General features: G+C 38.3%; 1 long non-coding RNA gene across 1 annotated transcript in view; it reads left to right on the top strand.

Annotated features, from left to right (window-relative positions):
• The window catches only part of LOC141584616 (uncharacterized), a 572,621-nt gene that overhangs the window by 390,339 nt on the left and 163,731 nt on the right, over positions 1–18,551 (top strand). The window contains exon 8 of the long non-coding RNA XR_012517775.1: positions 12,153–12,250. This is a non-coding gene — a long non-coding RNA (uncharacterized LOC141584616). The remainder of the gene's footprint in view (positions 1–12,152; positions 12,251–18,551) is intronic.

The following is an 18,551-nucleotide window of genomic DNA, read 5'->3' on the forward strand; positions in this document are numbered from 1 at the left end:
AAGGACCCTGTCAAAGGCACCAGACTTTGGAAGGAGCCCTGGATATACTGTGGCACAGTGATTATTTACACAACAAACAGAAGGCTTTTCAAGAACAGAAGGTGCAGGCAGACACAATAGTCTCTTAGTCACACTTTAATGAGCTGGGGCTCTTGGCTGAATAGATGCTCAGTAACAGGACGTCTGTACAGTGAGAAACAAGCAGAGGATGCTGGGGATTTGCTTGAACAGGTGTCTCCAAAGGGAGGGAAAAATGACTCATGACACTTGAGCTAAGTTGACACCACTGCCATCACCCTTGGAAAGCAATTTGTGGGCAGAGATCTAGGCTGTTTATAAAAATGACGTGAACAGCAGCTTCAGCCTCAGGAGGCTTCACAGGAATAGATAAAGGAGAGGATTACAGAAGCTAAAGCTTTTGTTTAAAGAGAGATTACAAAGCATTTATTTCGGATCAAGTCAGCCTGAAGCTTAACAGCTAAAACTTGCCCTTTTTTCTGCTCTGTGATGAGTTTTGCTCTTAAACTGAGTACTCAAATGGGAAGATGAAGATAAGGCTTTATTTGGAATGACCTCAAATGAAGCCATTGGTTTTTCACTCTTTTGTTAATATGAATCAGGAAACATGAAGATTAGTAAAGATTCCAATCAATTGCCCAACATTAGTTTTTCTAGTAACAAGGGCAAATGTGCTTTTTAAGTACTTAAAGGTGAAAAGGAAATCATACAGCAAGAAAGGGGATGAAACAAGGTTAATGCCTGCAAAGCTTTCCACGAATGTCATTTCTGTGTTGGAAATTTTTCAAAGACTGCCCATGTTGGGAAGGTAAAAAAAAACAAAAGTTTAAAAACACTTAATCTAAACTCCTTCTGAGACTGAGTTGGATTGACTGCATGGCTGATCCAGTGACTACAAAAGCCTATACATTCAGGAAGTGACTTTTAAAAAATGAATTGATGCTGTGGCTGGCAAGATGGCCAAAAGGAACAGCTCCGGTCTGCAGCTCTCAGTGAGATCAACGCAGAAGGCAAGTGATTTATGTATTTCCAACTGAGATACCCGGCTCATATCATTGGGACTGGTTAGACAGTGGTTGTAGCCCATGAAGGGCAGGCCAAAGCAGGGTGGGGCATCACCTCATCCCGGAAGCCCAGGAAGCTAAGATCCACTTGCTTGATATTCTTGCTGCCAGCACAGCAGTCTGAAGTCAACCTGGGATGCTTGAGCTGAGTGCGGGGAGGGACATCCACCACTACTGAGACTTGAGTAAGCAGTTTTCCCCTCACAGTGTAAACAAAGCCGCCAGGAATTTCAAACTGGGTGGAGTCCAGCAACATCACAAAGCTGCTGTGGCCAGACTGCCTCTCTAGATTCCTCCTCTGCGTAGGGTGTATCTGAAAGAGAGGCAGCAGCCATAGATAAAACTCCCATCTCCCTAGGACAGAGTACCTGGGGAAAGGGCGCCTGTGGGCACAGGTTCAGCAGACTTAAACGTTCCTGCCTGCTGGCTCTGAAGAGAGAAGCAGATATCCCAGCACACTGCTCAAGCTCTGTTAAGGGACAGACTGCCTTCTCAGGTGGATCCCTGACCCCCATGCTTCCTGACTAGGAGGCATCTCCCAGCAGGGGTCGACAGACATCTCATGCAACAGAGGTCCAGCTGGCATTTGGTGGGTGCCCCTCTGGGAGAAAGCTTCCAGGGGAAGAAATAGGCAGAAATATTTGCTGTTTTGTAGCCTGTACTGGTGATACCCAGGCAAGCAGGGTCTGGAGTGAACCTCCAGCAAATTCCAGCAGACCTGCAGGAGAGGGGCTTGACTGTTAGAAGAAAACTAAAAAACAGAAAAGAATAGCATCAACATTAATAAAAAGGACATCCACACCAAAACCCCATATGAAGGTCACCAACAGCAAAGACCAAAGGTAGATAAATCCACAAATATGAAGACAAAACAGTGCAAAAAGGCTAAAAATTCCAAATACCAGAAGGCATCTTCTCCTCCAAAGGATCACAACTCTTTGCCAACAAGGGAACAAAACTGAATGGTGAATGAGTTTGACAAATTGACAGAAGTAGGCTTCAGAAAGTGGGTAATAACAAACTCCTCTGAGCTAAAGGAGTATATTCTAACCCAATGCAAGGAAGCTAAGAGCCTTGAAAAGAGGTTAAAGGAATTGCTAAGTAGAATAACCAGTTTAGAGAAGAACATAAATGACCTGATGGAGCTAAAAAACACCACACAAGAACCTTAGGAAGCATAAACAAGTATCAGTAGCTGAATAAATCAAGCAGAAGAAAGACAGCAAAAATTGAAGATCAACTTAATGAAATAAAGCATGAAGACAAGATTAGAGAAAAAATAATGAAAAACCTCCAAGAAATATGGCACAATGTGAAAAAAACCAAACCTATGTTTGATTGGTGTGCCTAAAAGTGACGGGGAGAATGGCACCAAGTTGGAAAGCACTCTTCAGGTTATTATCCAGGAGGACTTCCTCAACATAGCAAGACAGGCCAACATTCAAATTCAGGAAATACAGAGAACACCACAAAGATACTTCTTGAGAAGAGCAACCCCAAAACTCCCATCTCCCTGGGACAACTGGAATAATTGTCAGATTCACTAAGGTTGAAATGAAGGAAAAAATGTTAAGGGCAGCCTGAGCATCACATACTGGGTTCTGTTGGGGAGAATAGGGGAGGGACAGTCGGGGGTAGGGAGGTTGAGGAGGGACAACATGGGGAGAAATGCCAGATATAGGTGACGGGGGGATGGAGGCAGCAAACCACATTGCCATGTAGGCACCTATGCACCAATCCTGCATGTTCAGCACATGTGCCCCAGAACCTAGAGTGCAATTATATATATATTATTATATATATAGTCATATATATAATAGTATATATAATATATATACATAACTATTATATATAATATATATAACTATATATAATAATATGTATATAATTGCACTTTAGGCTCTGGGGCACATGTGCAGAATATTATAATATATATTATTATATATAATATACATATTTTGTATCTATAATATAATATGTATTATGTATTATTGCACTTTAGGTTCTGGGGTACATGTGCAGAATATAATAATATATATATTGCACTTTATAATATATATATTATATATTATATATTTATAATATATGTAAAATATATAATATATATTATAAATAATATATATTATTGCACTTTATAATATATTACTGTGCTTTAGGTTCTGGGGCACATGTGCAGAATATAATAATATATATTATTATATGTTATATGTATATAACTTAATATATAATATACAATAATATATATATAATATATTATATATTATAAATATTATTGCACTTTAGGTTCTGTGGTACATGTGCAGAACATACAATAATATATATATGTATATATTTTATATGTTATATGTATATTAACCTTAAATATTAATGAACTAAATGCTCCAGTTAAAAGACACAGACTGGCAAATTGGATAAAGAGTCAAGATCCATCAGTGTGCTGTATTCAGAAGACCCATCCCACATGCAAAGACACACATAGACTCAAAATAAAGGGATGGCAGAATATTTATCGAGCAAATGGAAAGCAAAAAAAACAGGGGTTACAACCCTAGTCTCCAATAAAACAGACTTTAATCCAACAAAGATCAAAAGAGACAAAGAAGAGCATTACATAATGGTAAAGGGATCAACACAACAAGCAGAGTTAAGTATCCTAAATATATATGCATCCAATACGGGAGCACCCAGATTCATCAAGTAAGCTCTTAGAGATTTACAAAGAGACTGAGACTCTCACACAATAATAGTGGAAGACTTTAACACCCCACTGGTCACAGGGAGGGTGCATCACACATCAGGGCCTGTCAGCGGGTGTTGACTAGGGGAGGGATAGCGTTAGGAGAAATACCTAATGTAGATGACGGGTTGATGGGTGCAGCAAACCACCATGGCACATGTATACTTATGTAACAAACCTGCACATTCTGCACATGTATCCCAGAACTTAAAGTATAATTTTAAAAAACAAATTGACCAAAACCCAGACAATTTGTCAACTATTCGTAGACTCGGTCTCTGCTCAGATAGGGATCACTCCTGATCTTTTCTGTATCAGGGAGATTTTTTTGCTTCATTGAATCTATCCCTTTCTTTGGAAATTAAAATCTAAAGAAAAATGACACAGTTTCAAAGGAAGTATATACAAAGTTAGATGTGTGGCTGATCAATTTATTCACTAATACAACAAAGAGGCATGCGACACCTACTAGATGCTAGGTTCTGCTCAGAGCACTGTAAATCCAGTGACAAAACCACTCCTTACTTTTAAGTTACTGCAGGGAAGAAAGAAAGCGAATAGTTAGGCAAAGAAGGATATGCAAAAATATGCTTTTAGGCTGGGTTTGATGGCTCACGCCTGTAATCCCAGCACTTTGTGATGCTAAGGTGGGCAGATCACTTAAGATCAGAGATTCAAGACCAGCCTGGCCAAAATGGCCATCTTTAGTAGAGATGGCAGAACCCCGTCTCTACTAAAAATACAAAAATTTGTTGGGTGTGGTGGCACACACCTGTAATCCCAGCTACTTAGGAGGCTGAGGTGAGAGAATCGCTTGAACCCAGGAGGTGGAGGTTGGAGTGAGCCAATATTGTACCACTGCACTCAAGCTTGGGCAACAAAGTAAAACTCTGTCTCAAAAAAACCCCGCAAAATATACTTTCATATCATGGTGTTACCAAGAAATTAAAGGAGGTACAGTATAGGAAGTGAAAAGACTACTTTAGAATAGATGTCAGGAGAGGCTTTCCTGGAAAGGTGATATTTAAGCAGAGAAATGAAAATTTGAAAAAACAAGCTGTATAAAGTTCTGACTAAGTCGTGTTCAAAACTGAGGAAATGGCAGAAATAAGGGTCTAGGAGCAGAAAATGACCTCATGGTGTTGTAAAAACTTAAGGGGGTTAGTGTGGTTGAAGTGGAGGCAGTGAGGAGGAGCAAAGCAGGAGTCAGGTTGGAGAGCCGCAGAGACCAAAGGAGCCCATGGCAAGGAGCTGGGCTGTCTGTCCTTCCCCACGTGATGAGGAGCTGTAGAGTGTGTTGCGAGGGAAGGGCAGAACCTGAGGTGCAGTTTGAAGGTGCTCTCTGGTGACTGCATGGAGAATAAATTGTAGTGTGGCAAGAGCAGAAGCAACACAGCCAGTTCTGAGCTAATATCTAAAGTCTGTGAAGGAGACCGTATCTCAGAGAAGTGTGATATTTGAAGAAGAGAACAGAAGTAACGGGACTTGGATATATTTTGAGAGCAAACCCAATAGGGCTTTCTGGTGGCTTGGATATGGGGCTGCTTGACGTGAGAGAAAGATCAGAGATTATGGAATGAATCATTTCAATATCTAGGCATCTACACTGGGGCAGTGTACTACCTTCCCTAAGCACAGGCCCTGATAGAGCTTCAGCAAGTAGAAGAACATTGGTGGCTGAGATGAAGAAGATAGTTAGGGAGCAGGCCTTTTGGGGATTTGAGGTGGAAAAAAATGTGGATATGAACAAGTTATGCTTTAAGTACATGTGAACTATTGCTAGTACTACCAAGTTAGAGATGAGTCTGGAGCCTGGAAGAGGTCTGGATGGGGAATACAAATTGGGACATTATCAACATGTAGATGCTATATAAGATCACTGAAATGGTAGATTGCTGAGGGAGGCAGAGGGAGAACAGGGCGAAGGACCAAGAATGAGGGCAGGACAATATTCAGAGAAGGATATAGAAAAAGAAATGAGCAAATAAAACTGAAGAGGAGCCATCTGTGAAAAAATAAACTTTATGGAGACTAAAGTGAAGAGAGTATTCAGAGCTTGCTGAATGTTTGAGTAACACAAGGACATAGAACTGACTGATGAATTTACCCCAATAAAAGCATTGGCGACACTGATAAGAGTGATGAGTAAGGGAAAAGGCCTGATTATAGAGATAAAAGACAATGGAAGGTGAGAAAGTGATGACTGAATGTAGGTAATAACACTCATTTTTTTCTTGTTGTTGTTGTTTTGTTTTTCTACACATAGCATAAAAAAATTGAAGATAGCTGGAAGGAGGGTGTAGGGTCAAGATATTTTTTTTCGCGATGTGTTTACCTGCTTTAGTGGTCAGGATAGGCTACATTTTGCTGCAGTAACAAATTGGACCCTAAATCTTGGTGGTCTACAAGAAAGGTTTATTTTTCACTTATGCTACATATTCAAGGAGGATTGACTAAAGGCTATGCTCCCTAGTTTCTCAGGGTCACAGTCTGCTTGATGCTCTGTTGTTTTATATCTGTTGTATATCTGCTCCCATCTCAAATATGGAGCCACCCCTTTGTTGCAGCAGAAGAGAAACACTAGAAAAGAATGAATGGGATTTTCACTCTCAGCCTGCAAGTGATGCACATCTGAATGGCCACAACCAATCACATAATGCACATCTAATTGGTCAAAGCTAATCACATGACCTGCCTAACTGCAAAGGTCATAGGAAATGTCATAGGATAGCAAAGAAAACTATTGTGGCATCACTGCTTCTACTACTAAGCTGATAGGGATTATCCAATAGGAAGAATAAATTTGATTTAAGAGCCAAATTCCAGAGCAGGCCAGAGGCAATGGAAATTGTACACTTTGGAGGAACAGTTTTCAGCAGCTTTACCTGAATAAGGATGTTTTACTCACTGTGTCAGGAAAGAGAGTGGGGTATATAGATGCAAATTCATGGAGCCTGGGCAACGGAAAGATGAATGTGTCCTCTTCTGAATAATTTATTCTCTCAGGGAAATAAAACCAAGGTCATCAATTAAGAATGAAGAAAAGGGAATGATTCTTGTAGGTTTTAAGAGAAGATATGCGTATAAATATTGTTCTCTAACAGTGGAGAACCAAATTTACCAGAAAAATGAGAGAAGATGGCAGAGGCAGTATAGCGTGCTAGTTACTAGTCACGAACCGTGGAGTCAGACTGCGATCCAGTCTTGGTTGGGTCACTTGTGATTATGGCCTCAAGAAACTTACTTACCAGCTAAATGCCTTAGTTTCCTGATGTGTAAAACTGAGATAATAATAGTGCTTAGACCATAGAGTTGCTTGGGAGTTCAAAACAGAGCCTCGTACTTTGACGTGTCAACTGATATCATGAAGATAGCCTAACAGTGGGACAACCTCACACTGACAGTCCTAAAAATGAAATGATGCCAGTTAATACAGCTGTGTGTTTTTCCTCTAGCCACGTTCAACTGCTTAGGAAGTTCAACTGCTCACCTTGCTAGGAAGCAGGTGTAGAGTAGGTAGAGACTTAGATTTAACCAGAGTTAGACGAGATGTGCATGAGGCAGCGAGGGCATTTTGTCCAATGTTCTACTGCTAGATTTCTTCCTCTCCCAAGTACAAAGATGTTGCATTTCTTAGCTGAAATCCTAAGTATTTGTTTAAAATTTTCCGTGAACTATTTCACATTTACAATGTCAACCTTTATAAGAGCCTTTCAGAATACTAAGAGGTTTAGAACTCCATTTCTGATTAAATTAGTCCTCTTCTTCAAGAAAAGCACCATTTTTGATTCCATAAAAGTGGCAAATTTGGTGGAGACCAACATACAAGTGTCTCCATAAGAAACTATCACCAAGAGCCAAAGAAGTCAGGTAAATGGTATTCAAAGCTTCCCTCTTGGAGATGAAGGAAATGATTTCTATATCAAATAAAATTACACTATTGGGATAAAGTTCACATGATATTTTCCATAAGTGACTGCTTTTTTTTGTCTGTTTTACATCCCTGAGTATCTGTACCTTGATCTTTAGTGGGAAACAACACACCAGAGTGTCCAGTTCAATTACTCCACCAGCTTAAATACTGTTTTCTTGGTTGCTAATGATCTGAAGCAAATGTCACCAAGTAGAAAAGAAGAATGATTCTAATGAGACTGAATGAGCAGGCCAACTCTACCACCTCTCTTCACACAGGAATCTGCGAGGTGGCCAACAGAGGAATCTGTTATTGTGTAATGATTATAGAACAATTTTCTCCATGTTTTTCTTTGCTTTTAGAAAATTTTTACTTTGGCTTTTTTCTGCCAAAAATTGCATCTAGTGTCCTTAACAACCTACGCTTTACGGAAACCCTTACACTGTTTGGCAGTAAATCTTACTCACTATCAATTCATTGGTATTCCCCATCCTAAAAATAATAGATTTCTGATTTAAAGGGGTGAGTAGCCTCTTCCAATTCTCATTAAAATACAATTGTAAGTATATGTAAATGAAGATATAGAAATAGTAAAATATGTAAATTTAGGATAAACAAAAATTGGAAAATAATGTAATCAAAGAAAAATTATAGTATTTATATTGCAAATGGAGCCAGATGGGAAGACACTCCCCATTCCATTTATATTCCATTTCTATTCACAGATGCAGAGACCTAAGATCTGGACAACCAAAGCAATAAGCAATTCTTTTTTCTTTCTTCCTTTTTTTTTTTTTTTTTTTGAGAGGGAGTCTGGCTCTGTCACCAGGCTGGAGTGCACTGGCCCAATCTCAGCTCACCACAACCTCTGACTCCCTGGTTCAAGTGATTCTCCTGCCTCAGCCTCCCAAGTAGCTGTAATTACAGGCATGTGTCACCATGCCCAGTTAATTTTTGTATTTTGAGTAGATACAGGGTTTCACCATGTTGGTCAGGATGATCTTGAACTTCTGACCTCAGGTGATCCACCTATCTTGGCCTACCAAAGTGCTGGGATTACAGGCATGACCCATCATGCCTGGCCCAGCAATAAGCAATTCTTCTATGGCATTTATATGTATAGTGCTTACTTTATTTGCATAGAGAAATTGTGAGTGATTTTGATGTTTTTCTCATTTTTATTCTTTACTTTGTAATTTTTTAGTCTAAATAGCTCTTAAAAGAGAACATATATTTTATGCATGTTGTATGTTCTATTTTACATTTTCAATTATTTTTAATATATTAATGAATTATCATATAATTAGGGAACAAGATATAGTCTTTAAAAGACAGTGCTTTAGAGGACTTAGAATAAATTGGTTTTATTACTTCTTATTTTAAGTCAGATTTGGAATATTTTCTTCCCTACTTGGTGTGTTTTATCATTGACATGAAGATTATCTATTTTTTTTAAATGAAGAAGGTTAATTTATATAGTGGATTTTGTTGGGCAAGCAGAGAAACAAAATAGCTGTCTGGGTTCTTGTCCAAAATGGAGGGTACGTTTGGATGATCTGTCTTGAACTGTAACTTGGTTAGTATGCAGAACAGCCATGAAATAGCTACATTGCCTTAATGCCAAAACTGAGGGTGATTTTTTAAAACAAATAATTCTAATAATGTAGAGGGAATTATTGAGATGGTCTGTGTCATTGGTAAACTTTCTTTGGATGCAGGGGGAGCTGTGGCATATTCTAGGATATAGGAGTCATCATCAAAAACTACAACTGAAATGTGATAAGAGACCCTTTAACTGCCAATTTGGAAGCACCCATTTTAAAACGTATTTTTCAATATTGTTGACATTATTGTTATTACTGTTATTATTAAACCATCATTTATATACATTAAAATGTACAGATCTTAATTGTTTAGCTGTAACTAGCATCCATATGAAGACACAGAACATTTTTGTCACCCCAGAAAATTCATTCAGGCTTCTTCCCAGATAATTTGGTTTCTTTCCAGTTTAGAGCTTCTATGTGTAAAGAGGCTGTTTTTGTATATTATGGTGAACATAAGCACTCATTTCTGTTGGGCATATGTCTAGGAGTGTGATTGCTAGGTTGCAGGATGTGTGTATGTTAAGATTTAGTAAGTACTTTAAAATATTTTTTCATTGCAATTGGATGAACTTGCACTCCTCTAGCTAGGCAAGAAAGTCACAGCTGCTTCATGTACTTGCCAGCACTTTGCATTGTTCATATTTTTAATTTTACCCAAATTAAAACCATGATGGGTTCCCATACATATGTAAAGGTGATTCATTATTTGAGTCATTTTTCATGTTTATTGGGCATTTTTCTAACCTCTATAATGAAAAGCCTGTTTATTATAGTGTGTTTTAAATGTTCATTTTCTTATCTACAATCATGCCCTAACAATTGGTCTCTGATTTCCCTAAAGGTGAGTGATGCTTTTAATAGGTCTTTCTATTCCTAACGCTTAGTGCACTACTCTAGCACATTGCAGATTCTTAAAATACTGATTTGAATGAAATTAAGATAATTATTAAATAGCTCCTCCTATGCGCCAGATGCTCTTCATGTATTTCTCAGTTAACCCCATACCAACTTCATTTGCAGATGAACTTGAGGTTTAGAGAGTTTTAGGTACTTGCCATGGTCACAGAGGTACTAACTGGCTTGCATTGCTGTAGTCTGAAACCAAGATTTTTTAATTCAGAAACTGTTTTTTTCTTTGTTCCTTCCATTCACCACAATGGCTTTAAATTAAAAAGAGCCTTTCATTGTATTCATTCTGTACCCATTTACTGAGCAGGATGGCAGAGGATGCTGTGCTTTCCAATATCCTTGTCTCTCTTTTGTTCTCTGGGCATGCAGCTAAACTACATTTCCCAGGATACTTTAAGTTAGATTGCACCTACTACGGCAATGGAATGTGATGGAGAATTGTATACCATTTCTAGGTCTCACTCATAAAAATCTTCCACATACAACCTTCCACTTACTGCCCCTTGAAACATCTGGAGTCTACATTTTGAGCATGGAATTGTCATAATATATAAGAAGTCTGGGTCCCTGAGTGACTGTGTGAAACAGAAAATTTCACCCCACCCCACACCCACCTCCTGCTATCACAATTATTTTAAAAGAGTAAACATTAAGTTCTCATTGTGATAGACAGCACAAGTCTCAGGATTTGTTAGAGCACTTCAGCCTACTACATTTTTCTCTAGGTGTTGGTGTGGAGATGAACAGCTGTTAGCCTAGGGAACTTCAGTTTGATAAACAAATGCAGTTGATCCTTGAACAACGAGAGGGTTAGTGGTACTGGTCCCCTGCACAGTCAAAAATCTGAGTATATCTCTTGACTGTCCAAAAACTTAACTACCAGTAGCCTAATGTTGACCAGAACCTTTACTGATAATGTGAACGGTCAATTAATACATAATTTGCATGCTATGTGTAGTATATACCGTATTCTTGCTAGAGAAAATATAATTTTATTAAGAAAATTACAAGGAAGAGAATATATGTTTACTACTTATTAAGTGGAAGTAGATCATTATAAGGATCTTCATCCTCATCATTTTCACATTGAGTGAGCTGAGAGAGAAAGAGGAGAGATTGGTCTTGCCGATTCGGGAGTAGCAGAGGCAGACGTGATCAAGGCGGTAGAAGGTGAGGCAGAAGAGGCAGGAACACTGAGTGTAAATTTTATTGACAATACATCCATATATAAGTGGCCTGTGCTGTCCAAAGCTGTGTTGTGTAAGGATAAACTGTAATTCTAACACAATATGACAAATGTTGTAAAGCTATAGATGGAGTTATATGGCAATTGATGGAGGTAGAACAATTCTGTGTTATAAACTTATAGAATATCCATCTCACTGAGAGGGTCATATTTTTATGTGGATCCTGAAAGATCAAATCAAAGTGATTCACCTTTCAGGTTATAGAAACAGTATGAAGAAATGCATGAAATAATAAATGCATGATTCACTTTCTCCTGGGCATTCCTGAAGTTCTAGGTAACTGGAGTGCAGCTTTTAGAAGAAGCATGATTACAGAGAAGTCCAATAAAACACACTGTTGGTTGAAATTGAATATGCTATAAAAAGGAATTGAATTTGGTCTTATGATCAATGGGGGGGCCATCTCTTATGACTTGTAGGGAGAAGAAATTAGAAGCTGGAAAATCATTCAAAGGTATTGCAATTATCCAGGTGAAAAATAATGAAGATCAGAACTAAGACACTGTAAATAGGAGTTAAGAAGTGGTAGAGTCTTAAAATTAATACTGTTGTGAATGCAAAAGGAATAACATTTAGATTATTCCTTTTGTTGAATGTCTCCTGCTATTAAAAAAGTATTACATAAATCAAGTCCAAATGAATCTTTGATATTTCCAGGTCTCATTCCAAAATCTGTGTTTCCAACTTCTCAGAACTTCTAGAAGCCTTGACTGTACACAAAATGTGCTATCAGGAACATTTTATCAATGGCAAAGGTAAGTTTTTATTCTGGATTTATTAATTTCTTACATGCCTTTCCCCAATTTATCACTTCTTTTTCTGCTTTACTGTACGTGGAAGACAGTTTAATTCCACAACAGTTATTGACCTTCCATTATGTTCTCATATAGCAATAAGTACTAATGATAATGAGGAGTATAACCTTTTACCTCAGGCTTTATGAAATTCCTGGTCTAGTAAAGGTAGAGAGAAAGTAGGTTGAGAAGGACAAGATCGCAGCACCAAATGGCTACAATGCAGTCTAAGGGAACTGTCAAAATCAAGTGCTAAGAGGGTTAAATGTGCTAAGAGGGTTCAAAGGAGTGATGTTAAAGGGTTAGGCATGTTTGGTATTAGTCATGGTTTTGTGCAGACCACACACAACATGGTATAGGTTTTCATGATGAAGACAGTGGTGATGAGACGATTATGATAATGATGATGATGATGAAGGAGGACAAGTTCCTTTTAGCATTTATAGTTTTATCAGCTACTGCTGACCTGTCTGTGGGCACATGGCCAGGCAGGCCATTCATCCACATTCATGCCTAGTTTCCTGCATTAATGACTCAAACCAGTAATTATGTAATAATAATGATGATAACTGTTAGGCAAAGAGTCAATTTCCACTGTTTGTTTTGTATCTTCAGGGAATTAAAGGCAGTTTTATAAAACCTCCCTTAAATCTGCAGAATAAAGCAAATACACAGGAGGAAATTTATCATCAAGAATTAAAGAAGCTCATGTCAGGACCAGGATAGAAGACACCCAGAAGCTTAGCAGAAAGAATGAAAGAGTAGTTTATTTACATTTGCTCCTGAAAATGTGCATACAAACAGAATCACAAGTGGAGGGGAAAGAGTAGACCATTGCATGGTGAGGGAAGGTAGGGGGGGAAAAAGTACAAAACAAGATTTTAACTTGGTTTTTGGAGAATTAAATAGGGCTGATTCCAGAAAACATCATAAAGTAAGTTTCCCAAAGGGGGAAAATGTTGGCAAGAAATCAGAATCCCAGTTTTAGAACTGAATTATTATTCTTCTAACTAAAACAAACAAACAAACAAAAAAAAAAACCTCTAAATTTTTTAACCTCGAAGTGAATTTTGGAAATAATGTAATAAATACATTCATTTATTCTCTAAGGACATATTGATAGTCTCTTATAGACCAGATCCCATGTTATGTATTAGTAGAAAATGTGCTGAGACAGTGTTGTCTCCCTCAAGGAGTTTGCAGTCACACAGATAAACTCCTAGGAAAATAAAAAAGACCAATATCATTTTGGTGATTATTGTGGGGCCATGTGCAAGGCTGCTAAGAAAGAATGGAGAGATGAAGTCTTGGTCTGCCTAGGATAACGTGAAAAGATTTCCCAGAGAAGAAACTATCTTGAGTAGGAATTCGGAGAATGAGAAGAAAAAATGGAGATAGACATTTAAGGAAAAGAGAAAAAAATGAGAAACTGATCATGCATCAGTAATAATTATTGCAGATAAAAATCACTGATAAGTCTTAAATTCATTGGATAAAAGCTTAAGAAAAAAACAAAATTTACGTATCCTTGAAGCATCTCCTCCAAGGTGTGATTGACTACAAAGGCAAAGATAATTTTACAGAAGTAAAATCTGGCAGAAACAACCTTCTGTTGGATAGAAATTAGCATTGCCAGTAATAAGACATATCAACATTATGAGCTCTGTGACATGATGCACGGAGAAAAACACAACATCATTTTGTGGTGTTTAAACATAACATTAAAAACTTTAATCCCAAGAAAACATGAGACACGCCACACCTGAGGAACATTTAGCGTAGCAACTGATCATTACTCTTCAAGAGTGTCAAGGTCAGGGAAGAGAAGGAACAACTAAGGAACTTTTACAGACTGGGGGAGACTAGGAGGAAATAACAACTAAAATGCAAGGTGGGATTTGGATATGATACAAAACCAGAAAAAAGCTAGTGGAAAGAAGGACAGAATTTGAATAAGGTCTTTAGTTAATAGTGTTTCCTCACGTAAATTTCTTTTACTTGATAAATGAACTAATGTTATGTAAGATGGGAGGGGAAGAGGAGTGAAGAATATACGGACAGTCTCTGTAATATTTCTTCAAGTTTTCTGTAAGCCTAAGATTAGCTCAAAAAAAAAAAAAAGGGAAAAAGAAGGACATGTTAGTTTAAGATAATGCGGTGTGCATATGGCAGATAAGTACATTGATAGAGTTCAAGTGTTGGATATTTCTGGAAAATGAGGTAAGCCAAGCCCTTCCTAAGGACTTTGGGCTTAATCCTATAATAACAGGCTATTGAGGAAGTTCAGCAGCAGAGCACCTCATTTGTGGTTTGTTAACAACCTTTTGGTGACAGTGTGGATAAGAAGATAGAAACACTGGAGTTGTGCCACTTTCAAGTAGCTATAGGCTCAGAGAGGGAAGCTAAGGGTTAGTCATAGAGCAGGTGAAACAGAATGACAGAATTCTACAACAGACTTTTGAAAGATTAATCATCATTCTCTTGCAATATAATTGTGGGGATGGAGGCAGCAAACCACCTTGCCATGTATGTACCTATGCAACAATACTGCCTGATCTGCACACATACCCCAGAACCTAAAGTACAATAAAAATAAATAAATAAATAGATGTTTCCAAGGCTATTTTCATAGTCACCACCCATATACCTATGTGTGGAGTCTACATTGTTGTCCATTTTATCCTGACTATAAATTTACTCATTCTCTTTTTTTTTTTTTTTTAATGTACTCCCTCCTCACTTTCAGCATTAAATTTCATGTTATTACCTGGAAATCACCTATACCTCAGAAGAATAAGTCACGTCTTTCCATGGATCATACAAAAAGACACGATCAGACAATGCATTTTTTTCCTTTCTCAAAACATGCTCCAGATAGGCATCAAGAAACAAAGACAAAGAACTTTCACTCTTTTTCTGTGCTAAAGTTGCCAATCCATCCAGCAGATCAAGATAGCTAGGGCTGAGAATCAAGTAAGTTTTTAGTCAAGAATAGCAATGAAAGAGATAAAGAAAAGGAGAGCAAGAGAAAGAAAGAGAAGAGGCCAGGTGCAATTGCTCATGCCTGTAATCCTAGCACTTTGGGAGGCCAAGGTGGGCAGATCACCTGAGGTCAGGAGTTTGGGACTAGTTTAGCCACCATGTTGAAACCCCAATCTCTACTAAAAATACCAAAAAAATTAGCCAGGAGTGGTGGCGTGTGCCTGTATTCCCAGCTACCTGGGAAGCTGAGGCAGGAAAATTGCTGGAACCCAGGAGAGGGAAGCTACAATGAGCTGAGATCCCGCCACTGCACTCCAGCGTGGGCCACAGAGGGTGACTCTGTCTCAAAAAAAAAAAAAAAAAAAAAAAAAAAGAGGAAGGAAGGAAGGGAAGAAAGAAAGAGAGTCGGAAGGAAAGAAAGAAAAGAAAGAAAAAAGAGAGGTAGAGAAGAAAGGAAGAAAAAGGGAAAGATGGAAGGAAGGAAGGAAAGAAAGAAATGAAGAAAAAAGAAGGAAATGAAGGAAGGAAGGAAGGAAAGAAGGAAAGAAGGAGGGAAGAAAAGAAGGAGGGAAGGAAGGAAAGGCAGGCAGGCAGGCAGGCAGGCTCAATGCCTAAGCTGAGATGGGGAAGAAAAAAATGAAGGAGTGGCATTTGTAACCAGAGGGCAGGGCACAGCCTGGCGACAGGGAAAGATGCAATGAAGAGAGGAGCATATAGTGCTTGAATCTAGCTACCTGGAATGTAGCTTTGCTCCCACCAACTGGTGTAAAAGAACATGATTAATGTAGCCATGTCTAGCAAGTTTGATGTTTGGGACATAGAAACTCTTGGCCTATTGTGTGACCCTGATACGGGAGTGGTGGGATGGTGGGAGATAAGCCCAATAACAACACCCCAGACAGAGATGGGGGTATGTATTTGTTTTAGGGGACTTGTTATCAAGATATTATGGAAGCCTCTCACACTTCCTCAGAGTTTAAATTTATTCATTCATTTTTTAAAACAATAGGATAATTCCGAACATTTAAGAGAAATTTTAGACAGGTTTTCATTAAAGTACTTTTATTTTCTACTCAAAATGACATTAATAATCAGGCATTACCCACACTGATTTCTCAGTTTGCTGTGAGTGAGTCTTTTGAGCCTTATTTATTTATTTGTTAATATTGGCATATAGATTCAAGATCTGTTCTTTTTTAGAAGAAGAAAACAAAAAATATTTTTCTGTTGTTAAGCTGTTGCTTATGCCTCTTCCTTCTTGAGGGGACTCATTCTCTCTTATACTCAAGACTATTAGCAGAAATAATAACTATACATCATTTTATTTCTCATTTGAGTGTAAGAGGTGGGCTGTCTCCTTTCTGTTCCACAGGTTTTACAAAGTAAAAAGCAGGCAAAGTTCACAGGACATACTGTACGATATAAAATCCAAAGAACATGCTACGTTCGCCTTCCTGTTCCTTGCTATAAATCATTCACTGGAGTGTGCCATGCTGTTGTAGTGACAGTACTCTCAGATATTATGGAAGCTTCTCACTCTTAAACTGACGTAGGGGTGGCGGTCAAGCAGAATTGTTCATGGGACATGTGACATGGTTCCAAAGATAAAAACTCATCTATTTCACAATTGTTCCCTGAGCCAGCCCTGAGTCTATGGAAAAATCCTAACAGCAGTGTGGTGGTGGCTCTGTCTCCATCACAGTTCAACTAGTCAGGACTATAGAAGCATAGCACCATCATTACCTGATTCACAGACTCCCCACCAGTGGAGTGAGTGGCTGCTGTCAAGATTCAGAGGTTGTCTATGGGCATGGGTGGGATTTCATAACAATTACAAAAAAACTAGTTTTCAGTCAATCTCCATGAAATACAATGTGCTATATATTAAAAATATTACTTACCACTGAATAATTTATCCGTGACCTTCTGGAATATAAAGAATTATCTTGTTGTATATTACAGTAAATCATCTCTCTCTTCTGTTTAATGGCAGACATCTTTAATATGCCTATGAGGTTCCACTTTAAATATCCAACCTAATATAGAATATCTGTATACACATATCTTCTGCAGATGAAGTGAGCTGCTTTTCTTTTGCCTTTAAGATCCTGGACTTTAGATTGAGAGATGGCTGGGCAATGTGAAATGTTGAAAGCTTTGTTTATGATTTGACCTCTTCACATTGAACTAGGAGGCTAAGCTAAGAGATGAGTAGGTTATCTTAAATTATTGGGCAAAGCAATAATTTGCTTTGCCCTAGACTCAAACTGAATTTTCTGGATTCTCTGTCCAGTACTCTATTCTTCACAGTGATGAAGAGCAGGGTTTAGAAGCAACTGTTGTCCAGCAAACCAAGACAGGAAAAGGATGAGAGGAAGAAATTCATGACTTATATAGCGAATGATGTTGTCTAATACTGTGCTGCTAGGAGGTTGATTCTGTGGAGAATAAAGAGGTCTACCTACAATCCTAACAACAGATATGTGCATACAGGCATTCTATATTAGGCTGAATATTTAAAGTAGATCCTCATAGGCATATTAAAAATGCTTTCTATTAAACAAAAGAGAGAGATGATTTAATACGATGATCTATGACAAGATAATTCTTCATATTCCAAAAGGTCATGGATAAATTATGTATACTAGCATTGGGACATTTATTCTTTAAGAAAACATTTATTAAATCCCTATAGTATGCTAGGCATTATCATCAATGTTGTCTAGGCATATGGGGCACTAGGATGGGTACCTCCCTTCCATGTCAACTGTTTCTACAAGAAGGGGAACATCAGTAAATATATCACACTTGGCATCTCTAAACCTCCACACTCACATTTTCCCAGGCTGGGAGTGGAGGTGTCAGTGACTTACCATGAGTAAGTTTCAAATATAAATTTGGCATAACTCTTCTCCTTGTTCATTTTCTTCTTTTTGGAACCTGCCTGCTCAGCTCTTGGTCATGTGTTAAGCTGAGCAGTAAATTTTCTGTTCTAATGGGGGTCAGTGTGTGATTTCCCCTCACTGTTTGTGATCAGAACAGTCAGTCCATCTAACATGAAGGCTCCACATCATGAAACCCAATTTGTCTCACATCTATGTGAAGTTTCCTATCAGTTAGATTGGTAAGGAAGTGGTTTGAAGTCAGGCAGAGGGGTGCTATGTCTACAAACAGCATATGGGCTATCACAGTGCAGGACCCTTGTCATGGGCATAGGAGCAGTGCAGTAACACAGTCACATAGGGCCTCCGACTTGACGGAGGCCGCATTTCCATTATGC

Source organism: Saimiri boliviensis, chromosome 5, assembly GCF_048565385.1.
Source record: "Saimiri boliviensis isolate mSaiBol1 chromosome 5, mSaiBol1.pri, whole genome shotgun sequence".
In the NCBI taxonomy this organism is placed as follows: domain Eukaryota; kingdom Metazoa; phylum Chordata; class Mammalia; order Primates; family Cebidae; genus Saimiri; species Saimiri boliviensis.